Consider the following 20045-nt stretch of genomic DNA (forward strand, 5'->3'; position numbering starts at 1 on the left):
GGGGCAACCAGCTGGGGGAGGGGTGTATAGAGAAGATAGGAGGACTCACAAGGTGCACTGGTGTAGGTGAGTGGGAGCTCTGACAGGGCCTAAACAGGCAGATAGGAGGACCCACAGAGTGCAGGTTTGGCTCCTGTGCAGGAAGCCCTGGGTGAGGGCCTGCAAGGAGCAGGGGGATCCCCAGTGGCAGAGGGTCAGTGAGGGAAGCCCTGCTAGGACAAGAAGCAACAGAGGGAGAGCTCTGCAGGAGCAGGTCAGGCTCCTGTGGGAGAGGCCCTGACATAGGGTCAGTAACAGCACCTCAATGGAGCCTGGGTGGGGTGTGGGGGGAGAGTTACTAGCTGGATGTTTACCTTGGACTTTCAGTTTGATCTTTTGTTACCCTGGAAGGGAACTGAGCTTTGTGTGGCTTGGCTGGAGGTGCTGAGCCACTGAAGACCGGGTGAGATGCAGGAGGCCCTGGAGACATTGCAGCATTGCACCCTTGAAGCATTGCACCCTGACACTAGGGGTGCAGAGTACACTATCTTACAAGGAAGAACCACTGAAGCTGGGTCTATTTGAAGTGTAACTTGCTCTACTTACACACACAGGTCCTGGAACAGAGGTGGTTGCAAACTGCACCCAGACAGTCCCCCACTTCTGGAAATCTCAGCTCATGCACCAATGCCTAGTTCCCCGGAAGCTTCTCTGTCCTGAGAATTGCCTCCAAATATGGCAGCTAGAGCAAAGTCTAAACTGTCTGCTACCTACCACTTCTCTTCGCTTAACTCTTCTTCAAGGACTATATACTGCATCACAAAACCAACCACCTGCAAGCCTGTCTGCCAAAGACTGAAAACTTGCTCATATGCTAAGAAAGCCTCACATGCTCTCTATGTGTAACAGTGCCATCTGGTGATGGCTGCCATAATATATTCCCCCAAGACCTGTGAATATCTGGAGTGTTCCACAGATGCACAAGTCAGTCACATGAAGGCTCAAGGCCTTAGCAGTGCAGCCCAGCCTCCTCTTTGACCCTCCACCAGCAGCCATGCCACTGGGGCACCCCACTGAGTAATGCCCTCAGGGTACCCCCAAAAAGGGCATTACTGCATAGGGAAAGTGGGGGTGCTAATATTGACAGCTCCACTGTGTGTGGTGATCCAACTTCTGCCACAGGCCCAGCCCACCACCTCCCCCCAACAAACCACAGAGGGTTTCCAGAGGTTTTGGGTCAGGGGAGGGAACTATGTCACAGACCGCATGATCCCTACTTCTGTGCCCACTGCCCAGCAGAACCTGCTGGCTGCCTCCCAATCATCTCTGGCCATGGAGGTGAAGGGAAGATATGGCTCCTTGTTAAAGGGATTGCATTGTCACACACACAGCTATAGGGAAGGTTGCTGTAGTGCTCTCCTGTTACTTCCCGGTATGACTGTGTCTTCTGTAACACTGCACTCTCTCTGCATGAGGGATCATCAGGGAATGGGGATTGATTGGGAATCTCAGCTAGTATCTCATTAGCCCATTTTCACGCCATCCCACCTTTAGCGTCTCTCCAATGCAACATGTCAGCTTTGTTTGCTTGTTGCTCAATGACTGAAATATCCAAAGATCAGTGGCAGACAAAATCTCCATATCCTGCAGGAGTGGATGCCAAAGCGTGTGAGTGACAGCTATGGCTGTATTCATACACTGTACAGAAAGGATGGTTATGTGAAAAATGGGAAGCGTACTGTCTGTATATAAGAAACAGCCTTGTTGTGGTAAGTCTTGTACTGCCTGCTGGTGCTGAAAGCATCCAGCAAGTGAAACTCTTTAGAAGTTGAATAATTGATTAAATGCACCACCTAGTGTTTTGTCTCAGCATAACATCACACTCTGAGATAGTCACAGCAGGGCAACCTTCTAGTGTCTGTAGTATAAAGGTTCTTATCCCGCCCTCATCACCATGGTGTCTGAGGCCCAGATCCACAAGGGTGGGTAGATCCACGAATCTGGGGAAGATAGGTGCCCTTCCCATAACTGATTTGTAGGGTGTGATCCTGTGGGTGGCCTCTGAGCATACCCACTGGATCCGACCTGCAGAGAAGATAGATGTTCCTCCACCTATCTTCTCCTGGTTCATGGATCGCTCTGCGGCTTAGGCAGGAGATGGGCATCCGGGCGCCTACAGGGAGCAGCAGCGTGCAAGCCCAGAGGCAGGAATTTAGGCACCCAGGAAACTCTCATCCTGAAAATGCAGGCACTAAGTGAGATTAGGCGCCTACAGAGTTAGGCGAGAGTTTTGTGCATTGCAGTGATGCCTAAATTGGGACTTCGGTGCCTACGTACCTTTGTGGATCTGGGCTGGACCTCCTTCTAGTAGTGCATTAAGCAATGTGTCTAACATCTGGCCCATGGGGTTTGTTCTCTCTCATCCTCTCCCTGCAGGAAGAATTGTGTGTGCAGTGGGGTGGCTTATTGGGGTAGGGTTTTGGTTTGTGGGGAGGGGGTATTTTAAATGTCCATGTGGCTCTGGGTTTATGTGAGAGAAGGCGTGTGGAAGATGTACACCTGGCACTTGTTGCAGAAGGTGGGGAGATCTGGGATGATCCTTCTTTCCTGGGAGAGTCCGTTCCGCAGTCTGGGACTAGCCAGGGCTGCCCAGAGGATTCAGGGGGCCTGGGGCAAAGCAATTTCGAGGGCCCCTTCCATAAAAAAAAGTTGCAATACTATAGAATACTATATTCTCGTGGGGGCCCCTGTGGGGCCCAGGGCCTGGGGCAAATTGCCCCACTTGTCTCCCCCCCCCCCCCCCGGGACTAGCCCTGGGACTAGCCCCTGAGAAGGCTCTGGCCCCTGAGAAGGCTCTGTCTCCTGCCCAGGCGAGCTTTACTCTTGTGGTAGAAAGTTCCACTGTGCCTGAGGAGCAGCATTATCGACCATGAACTTATGCCAGATCTATAGGCTTTTAGAGACCCTGGTATGCCTTGAAGATAAGGACCGAGACCTTGAACTTGACTTGATAGTGAGAGACAGTCTCCTCCTTGACCTTTTGACCCCCCTCCCCTTGAGAGATAAAGGTAAAGGAGCTTCTGCAGAGGAATTAGAGAGAGGAAAAGAGGGCTAGAGGAATAGTGTTGAGTGATGGAGAGGAGCCAGACCTCTATGGATGTTTATCAGGCATCGTGGACAGGAGGTGGGGCAGGGTTCATCTGCTGGCAGAATGGAGGTGAATAGAAGGACAAAGTTACACTTTAATTGAAAACTGGCTGTTTTTTCTAAACTAAATTTTTTTTGCAAAAAAAGTGTGGCTTCTATTGAAACTTTTTGGTGGCATTTTTCATAAGTTAAAAAACGGTTAGTGCCATTTGTCATGTACAGAAAGCCACGCTTTGCTTTCTGATAACCCTTCCAAATCAACATTTCTGTGTTTTTGGTTTTTTTAACCACACACACTAATTCATGAAATTCCCAAATTGGGGTCATTTCAAACCCTGCGAAACACAAATAACTTCAATATGTTTCCCAAACTTTTGTTTCCATTATCTGAGCAGCTCTAGCATTGAGGGGGAGAGGAGGAAGAGGGCTAGGGTGGAAGACCCTGAAGAATAGAGAAAGAAGGACAAAACTCCATCCTGGTTGAAAGAAACTAAGCCTCTGGAGTCAATTCTGCCTCAACTAGCCCAGTGCCACCCCAGTGGTGCGACAGAATAACTGTCCTTGGAGTACGAACACTGGGCTGCTCAGGACCTAATCAGCCCAACACCTTTGCTGTTCTCCCACCATTCCTTGCAAGTCCAAAAAAATACAAACAACTAAGGAGAGGATGTCTGCAAGGTCAGAACTGACTGCTGTCACATAGAGATCTGCTAAATTCTCTGGAGGGGTTTTCAGCAGGTATGCGACTAGTCTATAGCAGAGTGTGATGATCTAATACAAAAAAGCTGCAGCCTAAGAGATGCAATGCAATGTGACAGCTTAACATTGCAAATACACACCAGAAAGAAAAGAGCCTAACAGTAAGGTGGTAGAATAAAGTTCATTGTTAGGGTTGGGCCAAAATACAGAGCTGAAATATAAATGCCTTTAAATCGAACCTTCCACCAAAATTAAATTCCTGGATCGGAACCTACCTCTGTGGGTCTGATTTGAGTTTGGATCCAAAGCCAAAGGGGACACCTGATCTTTCAAAATTTCCAACATTCAAGGTAGCAGAATTTTCTTAGAACAGCTCATGAGCTTGCAATAATCTCAAACCTCAACCTCAACCTGGAACTGGTTCAGCCACAACCCCAAATTCTGAACCAGCCTAAACCTCATTTGGGTCCTGATCCAAACCTGGTGTCCTCAGCAATAGAGAATACTGATTGAGGAAAGCCGCCATCATTATTAATTGAGCACTTTGCAAGGGTCATAATTAGTGAAGAAGAAGCCCTATTCAAACACCTAACTTCTCTTGGAAACCAAAGTAGGTGTGTTGTTCAGACAGTACAGTGATGAGCACAGGAGAGAGAGAGAGATCTTGTTCTCCATGGCTTTGTCTAATCTAGTCTTAGCTGACTCAAATGCTGGGACCACCACCACCTTCTTTACATGGGAGCTATTTCCTGATATTGAACCATCCCTTCCCTTTGCTCACTACTATCCCATTATTGCCAGATATACCCCGTTAGAATATACTGAACTATTCCTCTCTCGCTTTCTGGCACTTACACCTGTCAAATACTTGCTGATGATTATCAGTGTCTGCCTTACTCTTTGTTTGCCCAAGGTAAACACATCTCCTTCTCATCATTAGTTTCTCAGAAGCCAAAGCTTCCAGCCCTTAAATCAGTCTGCTTGCCCTTCTGTGAAGTCCCTCTGGTACAGAAGTGCCTACAGCTGCACACAGTTTTTTCTGACTATGCTCAGACCTACATACTGCATTGCCAGATCTATTGATAGATGGGAAGGAGTTCAGGAAAGAACACAATTGAGCAGGCAGCCAGTAGGAGTGATTTATAAGGAAAGGCAATGTGGCTTGTTTAGTGAAGTGACAGCCAAGAGGTGGCATGTTAAGTCTCCAAATAGCTGATGGCATGGACACCAAAAATCAAGGAGAATTATCTAAGGTGGTAGCCAGGGATACAAGTAGCAGCCACCAGATGAAATTGAGAGGTAAATTATAATAGATAGTATCCACCTCCTACACAGCACATGTCATCAATAGATCTCAAAGCACTTTACAAAGAAGGTCAGTATCATTAGCCCCTTTTACAGATGGGGAAACAGGCACAGAGGGTGAAAGGACTTTCCCAGGTGTGCTGAGTCCCAGGGCAGGGAACTAACCACTAGGCCACACTGCCTCCCTATGATGGGGTAGTCTGCTTAGGGGTCAGCTCATCCCAGTGACATGGCATGGCCCTTTAAGATTCTGGGAGGTTTTGATGTATCAAAGACCTAGGAAATACGAGGTATTGGTGGAGAGGAAGCAGTTCTGGAAATAAGTAGCTTGTGGAGAAAGTCAGATCCTGTTTCTTTAAGGTCCCAGGGCTAGGAGCCTTGCAGAGCACTGAGCTGGGAGAAGGGGGCAGGCATATACGCTGCTTCCTACCTCGGAGCATCAAAGACACCTGCAGGAGATGACTTCCTGCTGAACCCTCCGAGCCTGAGGACTAATTGGGGAAAGGGACTAGCTGAAGGAGAAGTTGGCTAAGGCCCTGTAGCTGGCCTGAATTATAACCCAGCCCCAGGGAGGAAGGCTGGAGACTGGCATCTCATGGAGAGGGATTGCTGGAGGCACAAGTTGGCTCCTGGAGGAACAGGGCAAGTAAACCGATCAGCGCTTTTGTATGGACCTAGAGAGGGCGGGAACTGGAGCAAGTAAGCAATGAGTGAAGCTCTGTAAAAAAGTTGATAAACCAGCCCCACCCCCAGGGACAGATGTTCTGAACTAAGCAGGTCTGGCTGGCTGGCTGAAAGGGCACTAAGGACAATGTACCTGCAGGGCTGCAAGAGGGTGTGTTTGAATGCAGTGCCCCCACAGAGCTCCCCCTGGAGGCTGAATAGCAGGACAAACTGCCCGGCCATGAGTTCTATTAAGGCCATGGTGATGCTCCTCCCCCCCTTGGACAGTGGGGGGGAGGAAACAACCCTGCAAGGACCCACACAGGCCAAAGAGGCACCAGCACTAGATCCTGTTGTGCCCCCACTTCTCCTGCTGCAGGCATGAATCACAGTCTCCCCAGCAATCCTGACCCATGCCCCCTTCGAAGCAATTACGTTTACAGAACCTTGTGGCATGCCTCTTGCCAGCTCGCCAGTGCCGTGTTTCGTTTCAAACGCCACCATTGGGAATGCCCTCACCTCCTGGAGAGACAGCTCCGGTGCGACCGCACCCTGCCAGCCCCTTGCCCTCTTTATATAAGCAGCTCCCACTCCCCTGGGCTCTCCTTTCACATGGGCTTCTCCACTGGCAGGACAAAATGAATATCGATAAGGTATTAGTAACACATTAGACTTGGATTGCCTGTTAAATGATGGGTACTCTCCATACTATGTCACAGTTGAAAGCTCTTCATGTGGATGAGCATAGGGGCTCATTGCTTTATGGATTCCTTGTCCCCCAGAGAGTATCTGATACCCCCGCGTAATGTCCCTGAGTGATAGATTTTGCATCTTGATTTTGGAGATAACTGACAGATCTGTCAAACAGCCAGTACCTGTAGCCAGGCAGCTCCCGATGGCGTGTGCATCTGGGGACGTCCTCGTGAATTCTTCACTAGACGGTGCATGAAATAGATGGTGCAGGACCAAGACAGCTGCTTGCTCACACCCCCAGGAGCTTTTATTTCTTTCTTGTGGGTCCAGTTCTGCTACCCTCATTCACAAGACATAGTAGCCTCAGTGGAATCAGTGGGGCTATAGCAGGGTAAGTGAAAGATACTCCTCAGTAAGTAAGTGTGGCAGAGGCCAGCCCCCAGAGCCAAGCGCAGGCTGTATCTACTCAGTGGAACTGCCTTTCAGCTATGCCATCTCAGTCTGCCCTGGATCTGAGGTTCCCTGAGTGTCCCAGGTGATGCTACTCTGAGCAGTCTGAGGTGATCTAGTACAGTCACGTTTGACATGGATGAAACTATACCTGGCAGTCACGGAGCTAATACTTTCCACACAGACCGCAGTGATTTACAAGGGGGTGTCACTATTGGACACACAGGAGAGTGGGGGTGCATACAGACAAAGTGGCTGGCCTGAGGTTGTACAGCTAGTCAGAGTGGCAGAGTCGGGAACAGAGCCCAGGTCAAAGCACCTGACTGTGTTGCCCTGTATCTAAGCACTTAACTGCCCTCAGCACCCCAGGACCAGAGCCCCTGCACACATCAGCTCTCTGGAAATTAATAATACTGTACATTGATTTGGCACTTTTGATCATAAATCACCCCAAAGGGATTTACAGACAAGAATGGACGTGCAAACTGCATGCAGGATTGCTTCGTCTACTGCCAGGGGGTGAAACTGGAACAGCACTGAACAGCCGAGCTGGTTGAAAATTTTCGAATGGAACAACTACATCAAAAAATGCTGATTCAAAATGTTCCACAGGAACGTCTCGATTCCACTGAAATTTTCTATGGGAACTGGGCAGGCTGACCGGCCAAGCAACCTACCTGCCTGCTTTCCTGCCAGTTCACCTGCCCACCCACTTCCCTGGGCTCTCCAGCTCCCTGGCATCCCACTGGCAGGCTCCTGGGTTCTCAGGCTCCCAAACAGCCCACCTGGCAGTCTGCCAGCCTCCTTGGGCTTCCTCCACAGCCCACCTGGTTGACTGCCAGGGCTTTCTGAGCACACCAGGGCTTTAATGGTCACAGGGAGGAGTCACAATCTCAATTCTAAAACCCCAACCACAAGCCAGCGTCTTAAGCACTTGGCCAGGGGAGCGACTGCACACACTCTATGGAAGAGTCCCAGATTATCCTGCTGAACACAGCAGGGTTGGGGCTGTCTGGGAGTCATTGATGGCTCCCTGATTCTCAGGGAGGATCTGCACCTATGGGTTACTCCAACTTCTACCAGCTAGCCACGGTCCGTAGAGGGCCCATGCACTAGCTGAGCATAGCCAGAGTGCAGTATGCTATAGCCATGCCCCCCACATGCACCCTATACCAGATCCAAAGTGTAGGGAGAGGTGGCACAAGGGCTGGCTATGCCAGCTGAGAGCCCACTGGTGCTGGGGGAGTTCTCAGCAAAGGAGCTGGAATGGAACCACAGATCTGATCCTGAATTACCAACACCACTTTCGGCAACACTCTGGGTTTTCCTTAGAGGACTCACCTCTGGTTCCAGACCTGACCTCACTTCTGTTGTGAAAGATGACAACACACAGTCAAGTGGCTGGCAGACACTGGGGATAGATTTGGCCCATTAAGTATTTCCACTGCTGTATTTACACCAGAGGTAAATTTCACTCAGTGATCTACAGCCAGTCTTGTTTCCATGACTTCCTTGCTTTCTCTCAACAGTGAGGGGATGAACGTAGCCTGCAAACAAGGAAAGGCAATGATCGCAACCACTAGGCCAAGTTCTGTTCTGTGTTAGCAGTGGTGTAAACAGAGTAACTCCACTGAAATCAGTGGAAATTAAACCAGTGTAAATCTGATGTGTGACAGAGGAGAATTTGGCCCTCCAACTTGCTGCCCACTTTTGGCCTTCGAGAGACAGAGCACCACATGGAGCGGGTGTGGGTTACATTTGAAGTGTTCAGGGAGCAGGAGAAGTTGGCAGATCTCCTTTGAGAAGGAGAGAAAAGGACAGAAGAGAAGACAAAATGTTAAGCCCAGAACTAGACAATACTTTGGTTTGCAAGGGAAATTTCATGCAAAGATCTCATTGAACTTTCCAGGCAATTACTTAAGACCCACTACAGCCCTATGGAATAGATCAGCATTACCACTCCCATTTTACAGGTGGGGGAAACTGAGGGGGTCGTGACTTGCCCAGGATTTCCCAGAGAGTCAGTGGCAGAACTGGGAATGGAATCCAAGATTTGAAACCCAACCTAGAGCTGGGAAGTCAACTGCTTCCCCCTGATTTTCGGTCCTTTGCACAGATCAAAAGCAAACTCGCAATCTACTGGTTTTTGGTTTTGCTTGATGTTTTTTCTAATGCTAGGCTCAGTTGGAGGGGAAATGATTTCATATGAAGACCAAGAACAATTTGTCTGTGTTAAGTCATAGCCCTGTCACTGAAACATTTTAAAGTCATCATATTTTCTTGACTTCTCTCATAATTTAGATCCCAAACCAGGTAGGCCAGCCCCTCTCCCAAGGCAGAACACTAGTGCAGATATTTTTTCTCTCTTGTAAATGTCTACACTTCCCAGTTCTTGCATTTCATTTACTCCCATTTGCTAGGAGAACATCTTGGGGGGGGGGCCTGGAATTTTTCAGGTTGTTCCCTGAGAGATGAGAGCAAACACTTTTTTTTCCCCCCCGAAAAGGGAAAAAACAAAATAGTGAATTCATTTTCTAGATCCCTGACTTTCCAGTGTTTGGCCTTAAGATGTCGCTACTAGCTCTTGGAAACAGCCTGACTTCCTACATTTCATTTGTGGGCTTAGTAAAATAGCAAGCCAGAGGCAATCCTAACGGGCGCTCCCCCATCCTCGGCCCTCATAGGACTTGTCACCATGAAAAAGAGAATAGGAGCAGTTTACTTATTTATTATAGGCAGGGCTGATAGCACCACCAAGTTTGCTCGACGCTTCCCATTATAAGACCCCGTTTTCAGTTGCTTATAACTTTTTCAAACTTTAACCATTTGGGCTGAAGTTTTCCATGCCAGGTGTCTACCTCAGGCTGAATTGTTTTGGATAACTTCAGCCAAAATGGTTCCGCTGTTGCCAAAAATGAAGCTAAGGAAAAATACATTGTTTCACCCATGCTATAATCTTCTGGTGACTTTTTCTTTGAAAGGCTCTAGCATCCCTGTACTTTGGAACAGGGACCTGACATTTGGTAGAAGGCGACATTTGTGTCAGGGCTGGGCCTTTTGCTGTCACTGTGAATGTCTGCCCAAATTTGGCCGAGTTACAAGCCTGGGGGAGGGGGGAAATGTAGTTTTCACATGCTCAATAGACTTAGTAGATTTTAGTAGGTAAATTCCCCTAAGATTCCATCTGCACTGGGCATGCTCCAGCAGAGGGCTGCAATTGCAGTTCTGGGCTGCTGAGGGCCTTGCTGAGTACAGGGTCATGCACCTGAACAGAGAACAGGGAGGCTGGCTCTCCTCCGCTCTTAATGACCCCTCTGCTGGGCCCAGCAATGCAGAGGAAGGAGCTGCCTGATTTGAAAGTGGATGGGACAAGAGCCACATCTGCAGTGGGGTCAGAGGGAGTAGCATGTCTGGTGAAGACGCTCTATGCCGATATGACAGGGCTCTCCCACCGGCATAATTACTCCACCTTGGCAAGACGCAGAAGCTATGTCAGCGGGAGAGCATCTCCCACTGACACAGCGCCAGTGTAGACAGCACAGAACTTGCATCACTCGGGGTGGGGGGGAGCTTTTTCACACCCTGAGCAACGTAAGTTAGATCGACTTAAATGGTAGTGGAGATCTGCCCTGAGTCTCACCATTCTTCTGCTGTCAGCAAATATCTGTGAAACCCACGGGCAAAATGTCCTATCCTCTGCCAGTGCTGGTCCACATAAAGGATGACAACCTACTACTGCTACTAATTACTTTGTTAGCTCATGTGGCAGAGGTCTATGTGGTGGATTGAAAGGTCTCAACCTTGCTGATGATGCATGTGGGTGTCAATATGATGCCACATTCTGTCTTAAGTTTGCTTTTATAAAAACCTAGAAGATCTCTCACACACAAGTCTATGTTAAAGGTTGAGCAGTCAAACGCTGAAAAGTTAGCAAATACCAGAATTAAAGTTGTGTATGCAACCTTAATTCAGCCCCCTTGTGCATATGCAATATGAGGCAGTCTTTAATTACATGATTATGTATGATTTTTTCCAAATTAAGATTGCATGGGAAGTGCCATTATTGCCTAATGTTTGAGTTCTTGGCTGTGTAACCTTGATAATATTTTTTAAGCTTAGGTTTTGTGTATATATAGTATGTAACAGGCAGTCTCTGCTCCATATAAATTAATATAATTGTCTCTTCACATTGGGGTTTTAGTAAGCATAAATTTAAAATAGGAAGGAACAGGTTTCTGAGCGTTTGTGTTTGAATATATACAAAACTATGAAAATCTGCCACCTGATTTTTTTGTTTTTGTTAGCGGATGTTAACACTTGGCTACCCCCATTTTCTAACCACTAATAAAACTCTTAGAGGACAATAATATTGAAAAGAACAGGATTTGGAAAGCTGACAAAAAGGGTAAAGGTGAACTGATTGATCTAACTGGTTACTTTGTCACTGTAATAAATTAAGACTCCAAATCACCGAAGCACTTAAGCACATGCTTAACTTGAAGCCCATGAGTAGTCACGCTGAAATTCAAACAGTGGTGATCACGTGTTTAAAGTTGCTTAAAGTGCTTTGCTGAAATGTGGCTTATTAACTTGTTATAAGAAACATGCACTGTTAGGGCCCGGATGAGCAGTGGCTGTATTAAAGAAATTATTATAAATCCCTAGAACTGGTCAGAAACTGCCAAAGATGATTGAAAGTTCAGCAAAAAAGAGGGGGCGGAAAGCATATTACTAAGTTTTCCCAAACATTTCTTTCTTTTTTCCATCCAGCTGTGTAGAAATTTCATTGAAATTGGAGGAGGAAAACTCTCAGTTCTCTTCCTTTTTTTCAACCAGCTCTAGGAAATGCCCCTGTGACCCATGATCCCAACTAATATTGGACAAATCCAGCCACAAGTATTTAAATTTATCCTTGAGGATGAAACTTGCCAGTTAACTTTGCTGATATTCACAAACACGTTAATTCCCATTCATAAACAGGTGAGCAAATTTTGTTTGCAAGAAGGTGCAATGGAAAGCAAAGTCATCCTGGATAAATTATTGCTCGTATATTTACACTGGCTGCACCTTCTGCAGTCATTTTGAAAACGATTATTCACACCGATTCATCAGATGATTTTGATTGTTTGCAGATAATGTGTGAACAAAAATGGGACTTCTGTTTATAGAGTGTTGCTAGATTTGTTTCAAATACTGTGGGGGAAATGTTTATATGCAAATAACTATTTCTTAAAAGCTAGCTGGAAAAGGGAATTTCTGTCCTACAGGAAACTCTGAAATGTTGATACTTGTTTTCATCCTGAATTGGGACAAAAACTTGAAATATCAAACTTTCATGGAATGAAAAGTTCTGAAAAAAAAATCTATTTAGAAATGTCTAAAATAGTGGACCTTATTAATCAAACTAAATGTTTTAACATTTCAAAACAAAATATTTCATTTCAAAATGTCAATTAAACAAAAGAATTCATTTTGAATTTGTGCTGCTGTTGGTCCCAGAATATTGTCCTACTACAATTGTAAAGTTATTAACTGCACACTTTACCCTTGAATGGTCTCTTGCAACATGTGTTAAGTTAACTCCTTATGCTTAACAATCTGTTCCACCTTGTTTTTAGCTGTGACACTCTGAGTGTGTCTACACTGCAAATAAAAAACGGAGGCTGGTCCCTGCTCGCTGACTTGGGCTGCGGGGCTGTTTCATTGCAATGTAGACTTCCAAGCTGGGGCTGCAGTCTGAGCTCTGGGAACCTCCCACCTCGCAGGGTCCTAGAGCTCGGGCCTCTGCCTGAGCCTGAAAGTCTACACTGCAGCTAAACAGCCTGGCAGTCCGAACTCCATGAGTTTGCGTCAGCTGACACAGGCCAGCCAGAGATGTCTAACTGCAGTGTAGTCATGCCCTCTGAGTACCTTTCCCAGACCTGGAGAAGAGCTGTTTGTCGCTCGAAAGCTTGTCTTTCTCACCAACAGAAGTTGGTCCAATAAAAGATATTACCACCCCCACCCCACCTGTGTCTTTCATTTTGAATTGATATTTTGACTTAAAATGACTCTGTCAATATTGATCTGAAACAAAATTTTTCATTTATATTTTCCTGACAGAAACATTAAAAATTTCATCAACATTTTCCTGTAGAAAATTTCAATTTCAACTATATCACATTTTCTGATGAGAAAAAAAGTTGGCCAAATGTTTCAAACAGCTCTACTGTTCCCATTAACATTTACGGGGAGGGGGAGAATCATGAAAACTTATTTACTGTAGATTTTATAAAAACTTGTAGCAAATCCTTAAATTTGGGTCTAAACTACTTGACCCTCAACTTTATTTGCCATGCAGTAGCATTGAAGTAAATGGGTACATATTGTGCCATCAGTTTTTAAGCATAACTCCCCATTGATATAAATTGGAATTTATGCTTAAAAACCATTGGCAGCATATGTCCCAAAGTACGTACAACCTCGCTGTCTCACCCTAATCATTCTTCTGTGTGCTCCGGACTTTCTCCAGGGCCTGGTGGTTCTTTATCAGCCGAGCCCTGCACCTGATGTTCTAAGCAAGGCCAGGAAAGCACTTTATGTAGTGGAATCTTCATTTCTCAGCCTTTTAAATTATTCCTCTATACTTAAATGTACTGGCAATACATTCCATTTTGCCACCACCCAGCTAAAGGCCTGTGCCCTGGCATGTTAAATCCACAATAGAGCTAAGTGGGATTTGAGTGCTGTGTCTGTTTTTGTTGGCCCCATTGCACAGGTGTGAATCCTAATCCTACCCTTAGAATCCAATCTTTCGGCCTGACCCAAATCACATTAGAGTCAATTGAAGTCTTTCCATTGACTTCAGTGGGCCTCTTTTATGTCCCCATCATGGTGAGAAGTGCCCTGATGAGCAGACAGTCCTGGCAGATCCACAGCATGGCCAGCCCAGCTGTGGTGACTGTATTGTTTGTTGGGTCCCAGACGCGCCCCCCCCTTCTCCCCACACGCATTTGGGGCCTAGGCATGTCCCTAGTTTGCCTATGTGATAATCCCCTCTGGGGGCAGGTGGGGAGCAAAATGTGATTGAACCAGCCCTGCTCACGAGAACAGCTGTTCCCATGGGATCTCCACTATTCCTGTCTCCACAGCTGCAACCACTCATCACTCACCTGGCAGCTTCCCTAAAAAAGGCAGTGGAGGTAGCAGCTGGCTGGCGCAGCCAGGTGAGACATGGAAGGCTTTGAGTAGGGGCCCAGTTTGCACTTCAGAACCTCGGGAATGGAAATTGACTGGACAGAAATTGGCCTGTTTGGAGGGGATGGGATCCAGTCTGGATCTCTTATTCCAGATCCAAACATCTCCAAGCCTCGGGGGGTTCAGACTTTTTTAGAGCTATAATGTCATCAACATCCAGCCCTGGAGCAACTGAGGATTGTAGACCCCCCACACTTTTTAGTCTGTCTCCATTCCCCGTATGCCGCAGTACACACCATACAGGCAGTTGGATTAGGATGAACCATCAGATCTCGGCTAGATACCCAGCACAGTGACCCACAGTCAAGTGGAATCTCCCCAGGAAAGGGTGCAGGGGCCGCCACCCTGGAGCAGAGTATGAAGGTGATCTCATGGATCACCGCAAGGGAGCAATTTCATCTGCTGAATCAGACCTGGGCAACTCCCACACTGAAGCGCAGAAGTGACGTTTCTGAGACTCAGCACCGACGTGCGCCTGGGTGAACTGCCTGTGACGCTGTACAAATAGTGAAACGTGCCCATAAATTCGAAAGGCTGGGATTTGAAAAGAGCCTAAGGAGCGAGGCACCCAACTCCAATTGGCTTTCAAATGGAATTGGGCACCTAACTTCCTCTGGTTCCTTAGAAAACTCCAGGTAGAATCTTTACATGGTTTAAAAAGAGGGTCAGCCTTTTTAAAGAGTGAATTTTACTGACCCAGCACAGCGTACAGAATGGTTGTCTCTTCCCCGACCGCCAACTACTGCTAGAGCTGACTGAACTATTAAATGGGAACAATTTATTCACTGGGTTTGGCCCTTTTCATTCCAAGGCCTATGCACCACCTAAGACCTCAAAATAGAGCTTAACTGGGATTTCACATTGGCTTTGTGCTGGCCCCATGCATGAGGCTGAGTGTTACCCTTCATGAATTGTCTATTAACAGATCTTGAATTTTATGAATTGGTTTGTTATTTCTAAGTGTAGGATGAAGGCTTTTTGTGCACGTATTTGAGTCTCTGGTGGTTTGCAAACTATTCAAAGCAAGTAGTCCAGAGTATCTGAAATTCAATATTTGAGCTCTGTGCCTGGCCACCTCAGTTGCCTGGTCTGGTTTCTGGTTACCCTGTTAAGCTGGGATAACCCGACCTTTATGAACACAACTGCCTGACTACATCTTTGGGGTGCTGGATCACTCGGGGAGGGGAAACAGCAGGTCTAAGAATTGTCTGTTAGCATTTTAAATATTTTCTGTCCCCTCTTACATGAAAAAAAAAATCTGGCTAAATACATGGACCTTAGCTTTTAAAATTATGGAGTTCTCTGGCTGAGGGAGAGAGAAAGCTAGAGCCTTGATTTATTCCCAGGCAGAGAGAGGGGAGGGGGTGAGGGAGAGAGAAAGTTACAGACAGTTCCTTAAGTCACTTAATTGAGAGTCCCAGGGCTCTGGCCAGCATAGTTTGGAAAGCTACATACAGCAACACAAGTCACTTTGTATACTTGCCAGCTGCACAGAGTGAATTCACTACTATGCACCACCATTATTTGTAGCTTGCATTCTATCAGGCAGATGACTGTATGGTCCCAGGACCATCTGCACGATTCCACAGAGTGGTTTTCCTCAAACATTGACTCTCCTCTGTCTAACTGGCCCATATATATGGGTAGTACCAGGAACAAGCGCAGAGTGTCTTCAGGAAAAGGACCTGTCTGCTGTTTGCGAATCCTGCCACCACCCACCCTACTCCCCCTCTCATTGCTACTCATGCTGAGGGATTGCTCAGCTGTTTGCATGAAAAAGATCACTGATTTTCTCATTCTCCTGCTCCCAAACAAATACAATAAGTATATACTGGGCAGGCAAGGTGAGCGCTTCATTCCAGGACCAAGATCCTTGCTCTCACACAGATAAGTACGTTCACTCACTAGACAAACAGACTGGAACGAAGATGTACATTTTTAATAGTGAGAGTAATTAATCATTGGAACAATTTACCAACGGTGGTGGAGGATTATCGCTGACAATTTTTAAATCAAGATTGGGCATTTTTCTAAAAGATCTAGTCTGTTCTAGGAATTATTTTGGGGAACTTCTCTTGCCCGCCTTATACAGGATGTCAGACTAGAATCACAATGGTTCCTTCTAGCCTTGGAATCTATGAATAGCTAGATGCACACAAACAAAAATCAGTTTCATGAATATTCAGAGAAAAAAATGAACAAAAATGGTGCTAACAAGATTAGATTCAACCAAAATTTGTAACTGGTGAAAATGTTCACAAATCATTTCCTTTCACTATTCATGCAATTATAATCCACTTTATAATCATCTTTTTTTTTTTACATGAAAAGGAATTTCATCCTATCAGTTTACAAGATTTTTAAGCCACATTTGTGTTGAACAATATTTTTAATAACCAAGAGCTACCAAAGATACCAGGATTAATATTGGGCTGGCTGTGCATCTGTTCCTTTTTGAAAGTTCTATACATAGGTATTATATCCTTAGCATACATATGTACTTTGAATATTATAAATGATTCTCGTTTTCTGATTATGATGGGGGATATCTGAAAGCTAACATCACTCACTTTTAGGTGTCTGAAGCGATGGTTGAGGTGAATACTACTATGTAATGTGAAGATTTGGTGAACAAGATAAATATTGAGTTTAAATTACTATGATGCACAACTTTTATTTTCCTATGAAAGATTTCTTTGCAAGAAGCTATGAATATGACTTAAAATAACTTATGATACAACATTAGCTTTTTCCCTCATGATATTCTAAATAACTTGTAAAATAAGCAGTGTATCACAGGGTCATGGGGACATAATTGTACTTGTATTAACAAAAGTATAATTACAAACATAAAAAAATCTACATATAATATGCTAAGATTTTAGCTAGCCATTTTCTTTAAAAATTAATGTTTTCCTTGTCTCTTTTTAAAATATATTACATTCAATTAGCAGAATAGTGTATATTTTGACTTTGCATTCATGTAATAGCAATAATGCTCAATCCTCTTTTTCTATAGGATTTTGGTTCCATTTTGCAACATATATTAATTGCCTTGAAATACTGTAAGTCACTTAAATCCAATCTATTTTCTCTTAATGATCCAGTTTTTTAATTTGATTTAGTTGCACACACAAAAGACTGACCAAAAAAATCTCAATATTATTCTCACAGTCTTCATATTGCCTAGAGAAAAATCTCTCTCCCGCTCTCGCCTTCTCTGGTACCAATTATCTTTATTAAATGGTGACAAAGCTGTCAAGCACCATATTTAGCAATTTTTATGAAAAAAAGACTGAACATAAGGGATATTTCCTGAGTGATAGCTCATATTCAAATACTGCATTAACTACAATTGTAACTGATTTTTTTTTTGACAACTGAGACAGTAAGAATCAGCTTTAAATTCCCTCCATCAAATGTCTATTGACATCCATTTCAAGCATCCGAAGAAGTGGGTTGTAGCCCACGAAAGCTTATGCTCTAATAAATTTGTTAGTCTCTAAGGTGCCACAAGTACTCCTGTTCTTTTTGCGGATACAGACTAACACGGCTGCTACTCTGAAACCTGCCATTTCAAGCAGTGCATGTTTGATAACAGAAGATATTATTCAAATGTTTCAAACACCCATACCACACTCTTTTCTACCAAGTAAACTCTTCCATGGAAGGATTAGCAGATTTAATGGGTTTTTTTAATTGACAATGGAAACAGATTCTTATTTAGTTGGACAAGAGATTTTTGCTAAATGGATTGAATCAGATTTAATAGGAAGTATTGTTGACCTATGCCAAAGAAAACGACAAGGAGTCCTTGTAGCACCTCACAGACTAACAAATTTATTTGGGCATAAGCTTTCGTGGGCTAGAACACACTTCATCCGATGCATGAAGTGAAAAATACAGGAGCAGGTATAAATACATGAAAGGCTGGGGGTTGCTTTACCAAGTGTGAGGTCAGTCTAACAAGATAAATCAATTAACAGCAGGATACCAAGGGAGGAAAAATAACTTTTGAAGTGGTAAGAGATTTATCTCGTTAGACTGACCTCACACTTGGTAAAGCAACCCCCATCCACAAGGACCCCTTGTTGTTTTTGCTGATACAGACTAACATGCTACCACTCTGAAGCCTATGCCAAAGAAAGTTCACCAATATTAAATGGCAATTAGTCCCTAGATACAAGTGTCTAAACCATGATCCTTTTGTTTTGAAGGTCTCCAGATAGTGTTTGATGAGCTATTGTGGTCCTAAGGGTGACAAGAAAAAACAAGGGGAAATGATTACTTAAACGGCTCGACTAGAAAACTGTCAGCCTGCTGCGGGGTGGGGGCGAGAGAGAATGAGAGTTGGCTAAAGATTCATGGAGGGAGGGAGTTAAGATAGGCTGTCTTTGTGGGTAACTTTCCCAAAGTGTCTTCTTTCTGCCCTGCGAGAGGAGATCTTGTTTGCACAGAGAGATGTGCTATAAAAGAAGCACGAAGCTCTGAAAAAAACACTCCCAAGTGTAAGGGAGGTGAGCTAAGTTGATCGTCCTTCTCTGATCATTTCCCCTGCTCCCCACAAGTCACACACATCGGCCCCTGTTGAGATCTTATCTGAAATGCAGGGAGTTCCCCCCCCACACACACACACACTCTTTCCTTAGATGACTTAAACGGGCAATTCCAAGGAAAGGCCAAGCGAGGGGAAAAGTCTGGGTCCAGGAATGCTTCAGAAGAGCAGCCCTCTGGCCCTTTCCTTCCCTGCCCCTGCTCAGTGCAGGGAGGCAGGGCTCGTTCACACGCTGCACACAGCCCTTCCCAACCCTCCTGGAAGACCAGGGTCAGTCCCTCAAGGAAGCGGCACCAAACCCCTCCTGATCCCGCAGTCCCAGGTGCGGGGGGAGTTCGCCCTAGATTCCCTGATGCTCTGGCTGCTCAGCCGGGACGCTGCCTCCAGCCATGCGAGCCCCAGCCAGCTGCCCCCTCCAGCGCCGGCAGCGAGTGAGACCACCCCCGGCCAGGTGTCCCAGGGGCAGGCTCCGGAGGCTGATCCCTGCCGCTCGCCTGCTGGGCAGCTGCTTCGCACGCGCCCTAAGCCGCCCATCCCATGGGGCACTGCCAGCGGGTGGTCGCGGGAAGGGACCCGGACCCCCGCGGACCCCGCCAGGCACGGACACACGCCGCCATGCCCCGCGGGGAGCCCGGAGCGCAGCGCCTGGCCGGGGGCTGCCGCCCGCCCATCTGCCCCCTCCGGCCGCTCGCTTACCGGCTGCCGCTGCCGTTCCGAGGGGGAGCGGGCAGGCGCTGCCCTCGCAGGGCTGCCACTCAGCAGCGCATCCCGGCTGCAGTCCCAGCCGGAGCGGGGAGCCCCACGGCCCCGGCCCGCAGCGCGCCTGGGGGAGCTGGGTGGAGCGGGGCTGCCGGGCGAGGGGCCAGAGCCAGCGCCGTGCGCTCCGGGCGGCGGCTCCAGCCTGCGGTGCCTGCCCCTCGCTCGCCCTGCGCCGGGCTGGCGGCACTCAGCGGCGTGACAGCACCAGCCCTGCCCGCCCCTGCGCCCGCCCTGGTTCCGGCCCCTCTCTCCTGCACCCGCCCCTCCTACTGCACACCACCTGCTCCCCCTCCCTCCTGGGACCGCCCCCCACGACACAGCTCCACCCACAAGTCCCCTGCACCCGCCCCCCTACGGCACACACCTTCGCCCCCTCCCTTCGCTGCATCCGCCCCCTGCACTACACTCCCCTGTACACACACACACGGCACGGCACAGCCCCGCCCCCAGGCACACACCTCACTTTCCCCCTGTTCCCACCTGCTTTCCCCCGGCACATCGCCCACCCTCCCCATGGTCCCCACCTCCCCACTCATAGGGTGACCAGATGTCCCAATTT

At 46.8% G+C, this 20045-nt stretch overlaps 1 protein-coding gene across 1 annotated transcript in view; it reads right to left on the minus strand.

Annotated features, from left to right (window-relative positions):
* The window catches only part of ZNF488 (zinc finger protein 488), a 35621-nt gene extending 16094 nt beyond the window's left edge, over nt 1-19527 (minus strand). The window contains exon 1 of the mRNA XM_024210372.1: nt 19424-19527. The gene's annotated coding sequence lies outside the window, so the exon portion shown is untranslated. The remainder of the gene's footprint in view (nt 1-19423) is intronic.
* Between the last annotated feature and the right edge of the window lie 518 nt (nt 19528-20045).

Source organism: Terrapene carolina, unplaced genomic scaffold (assembly GCF_002925995.2).
Source record: "Terrapene carolina triunguis isolate 2854851 unplaced genomic scaffold, T_m_triunguis-2.0 Scaffold402, whole genome shotgun sequence".
NCBI lineage: Eukaryota > Metazoa > Chordata > Testudines > Emydidae > Terrapene > Terrapene triunguis.